This window comes from Phalaenopsis equestris, unplaced genomic scaffold, assembly GCF_001263595.1.
Source record: "Phalaenopsis equestris unplaced genomic scaffold, ASM126359v1 Scaffold000107, whole genome shotgun sequence".
NCBI classification, from domain to species: domain Eukaryota; kingdom Viridiplantae; phylum Streptophyta; class Magnoliopsida; order Asparagales; family Orchidaceae; genus Phalaenopsis; species Phalaenopsis equestris.
Genome location: NW_018164549.1, coordinates 6,512,277 through 6,516,869, shown reverse-complemented (window position 1 = coordinate 6,516,869; position 4,593 = coordinate 6,512,277).

The window sequence follows — 4,593 nt, the reverse complement described above, 5'->3', positions numbered from 1 at the left end:
GAGGCCAATTTTTTTCTGAAATTTTTTGCTCTACATCATTAATTTTTTGCACTATATTGTTATAATGCGCATTATTCTTTTAAATTATTTACGATATGTTGAAATTCTACCACTTTTTTTCCAAAGTCTTTTGCTCCATATCTTTATGATGCCTGCAAATTTCTTAATTTTTTAAATTATTTCTACTCTATTGAAATGATGTTCGTAATTTATTTGAATTATAAACGACATGTCGAAATACTAACCGAAAATATTATCAATTAGTTCTGCTGTGTCGAATTGATGTTTGTGCCGATAGGATAGTCTTGCGCTTCATTCTTAGCAAGGTAAAAGTAATTAAATTATATATTAAGTTTGTTTAAATCTAGATGTAGTTTAATTATATTTATTTTTATTGTGCAGTACATATTACGAGAACAAAATAAAATAATCCTTAGGTTAGAGATATATGTACATGAAATGGAATATTTTTTAAGCCATAAAAAACTTTGTCAAAATAACCTAAAGTGTCTAAGAAGAGCTTAGGACGTAAGCAGTCTTGCAACCCCCTCCTTCGGATACAGAGACCACCATTTTATGGTCAAAAAGACCTAAACTATTAATGAATTTCATGTGAAATTATTTTTATAACTAACTAAATATAATTTTTATATGATCACATACTTGAAGCTACGAGTTATGCACTAGTGGCAAGAGAATGGTGAGTTGCATACCCACAACTTTTCAATGCAATCTAAATTGCAGTAATCAAATGTATCGGGCACATAACTACATCAAATTATATCACTATTTTATAACTGCACTGGTCGAGGAATGGTGCCCCATGACCAATACGTTCCATTTACTTGTCGGCAACATAAATTAACTTCTATATTTCTACGTTGGTATGTTAATTTTCTTTTTCTTATTTCTATAATGTACATGTCTATCTGTAAGTTAACCGTAACTTTTGACATTCAAGCACTCCTCGGTAATAGGACAGATAGAAATGTCCGAGTGGAGCCTACTGTTGTTGGCTCAAATTGAGCTGGCCGAGTTGGTCGGCATTTTGTAATGACTTGTTTAGTGATCATCCCAAGGATGACGTTATCTATCACCATCACATTGACCATAACAATACATCAAAATTATATATAGGAAAGTCTCATTCACAGGCTATAGTGTCATTGTGTTAGCACCCCTGCAATTCTGTTGTGAAAAAACGACGACAATAAAGTGAAAAATCAGATCGAGAAAAATCGCAAAACAAAAACACAGACACAGATTTATGTGGTTCGACAAATTGCCTACGACCACGGAACTGCAGAAGATTTTATTAACTCGAGGAATAACATCTGTCGATCACCTCGACGTTTATAGGAGAACACTCTTCTCTCTCTCTCCCTTTCTCTTTCTCTCTCCTCCTCTTCTCTCTCTAAATCGAGAGTCACACCAAGAAGATGCCAACAAGCGAAGAAAAAAGGAATAAAAAATTTCAAGCTTCTCTCCTCCTCTCTCTCTCTACTCTCTTTTTCTCTTTAAACCAAGAGCCACACCAAAAAGGAGAAGAAATCAACAAAAGAAATCAACTTTTCTTTCCTGCCTAAAACCGAAGGGAAAAAAGAAAATATGCAGCTTTCCCTTTTTTTTTCCCTTGCACACATAAGCTGAAGGAGGTGATTAATTCCTTAATTTCGTGATTCCAAATTAAGCATAGAATCATGCCTGAATGACCCATTAAGGCAATGCCATAATTCACGAAATCTGAAGAGGAACAAGGCAAGACCAACAGCGTAATTGATAGAAGGAAGGGAATTTAAAATAATGTCATTATTTTAAATGATTTTCTAAGATGATCGGGATCCACATAACCTAACAATTCTCTCACTTGGAGACTGGGACACTGGGTGCATCATCCACTACCTGTATCAATCTTTTCCTCAAACGTGATATCTTCCACCTCTGCAACTCAAAGCCCCGGTCTTCATGTCAGAAGACCAACTGAAATTGCACATAATTTCAGTTTCTCAAGAGTAACACTCTTAGTTGACATATCACCATCAACGTAGTCTTGTACCTCCAAGTTATTTCCTGTGTTGCTCATGAATCTGCTTACAACTCTCACTGCATGGGTAATATCCAGCCTCAGCTAAAAGTCTTTTTCAACAAGTCCAGTCATGTATCTCTTACTGCCATCAAGCACAGTATTTACCTGGTAAACCCACTTGTTATGCAATTCCTTCTTTCCTGGTGGAAGTTCTATCAACTCTCACTTGTTTGAGTTTTCATCTTGCAAAATTTCCTTATAGCTCTGTGGTTCTCCACCATCTGTTCGTACAAGATTCAGTTTTCCTGTCTTTGACGCTCTGCCACTTTTCAAGAAATTAACTTTCTTCTTCGTCCCCATAATACACCTCTGGCGCACCTGAGTAAACCTGTAGTCATATATAATGTGTCGGTTTTCTTACCCGAGCCAGAACTTATGCTTCTTTAGTAACCTTCAGGTACTATCTGAGAACACTACTGAATGACCGCCCTCAATAAGCTGCCCAACAGAAATGAGGTTTTTCTTTAATTCATGAACGTGCCTGACTTTTTGCAAAGTCCATTTGCTCTTATTAGGGAGTGCAATATTAATGTCTCACATCCCCACCACGTTCAGAGATTTTCCATCAGTCAGATATACCTTCCCAAAGTTGTATGCAACATAGTTTCGCATTAACTCTTGGTGGGAAGATGTATGGAAGGAAGCCCCTGAATCTAGTATCCAGTCATCAACAGAATTGTAAACTGCCAGCAATAGTGCATCTTATATCTCTTCAGTTACAACATTAGCATCATCATTTTCCTTCTTCTTAGGATTCCTGCAGTTTCTTTTTATGTGGTCAGCCTTGCCACAATTTTAGCAGGCTGTCTGTTGACCAGACTTAATTTTGATCTTCCACTGTTTGATTTCTTGTCTTGTGATCTCCTTCTAGAATCAACAATCAGTGCCGAACTCGAACCCGAGGTCTCACCAGAATCTTTCATGTGCACCCCCTCAACCAAAATCAAATCACGAATATCATCATATTTCAGTTTAGATTTACATGCAGAACAACTAACTGTCATCCTCATGGCTTCCCAGCTATTTGACAATAAAACCAACAATATCAACACATGTATCTCATCATCAAAATCAATTTCAGCAGACGACAACTGATTTGTGATATTATTGAAGTCATTTAGATGTTGAGCAACTGACACACATTTTGTCATCTTCATGTTGAATAACTTTTTCATTAGATGCACCTTGTTATTCGCCGATGGCTTTTCATACATACCTGGTAAAGCCGCCATAAGATCTGCAGTAGTCCTCTCCTTGGTGACGTTGTGGTCACTCGGCAGGGTTAATCATATAACCCAAGAACCTGTCGATCCAACGGATTCCATTCCGTCTCGCCCATATTTTCTGGTCACTTTCTCAGTAACGGAAGATGAAGTTTCTTCCCATAGAGGTAGTCTTCTATTTGCATCCTCCAATAAGTAAAATATGTGTCATTAAACTTCTCGATCCCCGATGTCATCATTTCGTCTCTGCCCATTGTTCTTTCTTAGATTCGAACCCAATGCTCTAATGTCAGTTGTTGTGAAAAACGAAGGCAATAAAACAAAAAATGTAACGAGAAAAATTACACAAAAAAAAAAACATAAGAGCGACACACGAATTTACGTGGTTCGGAAAATTTGCCTACGTCCACGGAGCTGCAGAGAATTTTATTTCTTCGAGGAATTACACCGTCGACCGCGTCGACGTTTACAAGAAAATCTCTATTTTCTTCTCTCACTTCTTCTTTTTCTCTCTTCCTTTTTTTCTCTTAGCTCTCAAGAGAACTTGGCTTGAACTTGTTTGGCTTGGCTTGCATTTCCTTTAAACCAAAAGTGACTATTTATAGAAACCATGAGAGCGATAGGTGGGAGGTAGATGAGCGGTAGGTGGGATGTGGTAGGTGAGCGGCAGGTGGGTGTGGTAGGTGATCGGTAGATGGGATACTTAATTAAGAAGCTAATTAAATTCGATGGACCGGTTCTCCACATTACCCAAAAAAAATAGTTATCTTTTTAAGCCTAAAATGATAATTCATGGTTAAGTTATTTCTCTTTTGGGGGCATTTTTGTTCTATCTGGTGTGTTTAGCAGTTTAAAAGATGCACCATCCCATAGATGAATTCTGGTTGCAATTTATGAGTTTTCAAAAAAAATAAAGATGTATGGAGTTAGTAAATAATGTACATTGAATATTTTGTAGTTTTATGTTTGTAAATGCCTCAAAAAATTGATATGACGTGCTTCGGAAGTATCAAAAATATTGTTATCACAGTTCTGTTTTAAACAGTTTTACCAAACAAGGGCAGCATTGTCATTTTTCCAGACAGCTACCTCAAAGCTGTTTTCACACAGCTGCACGAAACAGACAACCAACTTTCCCGCTCAGCAGCTTCCTGGGACAGCGCAGCTGCAGTTGAAAAGCTGAGAAGCTGCAGTTGAGCCAAACATAGCCTAAAAGTACGTTTAGTTAAGTTAAGGTGAATATTATATTCTTAAAGAAGATGAAATTAATTATCTAAGTCAAAG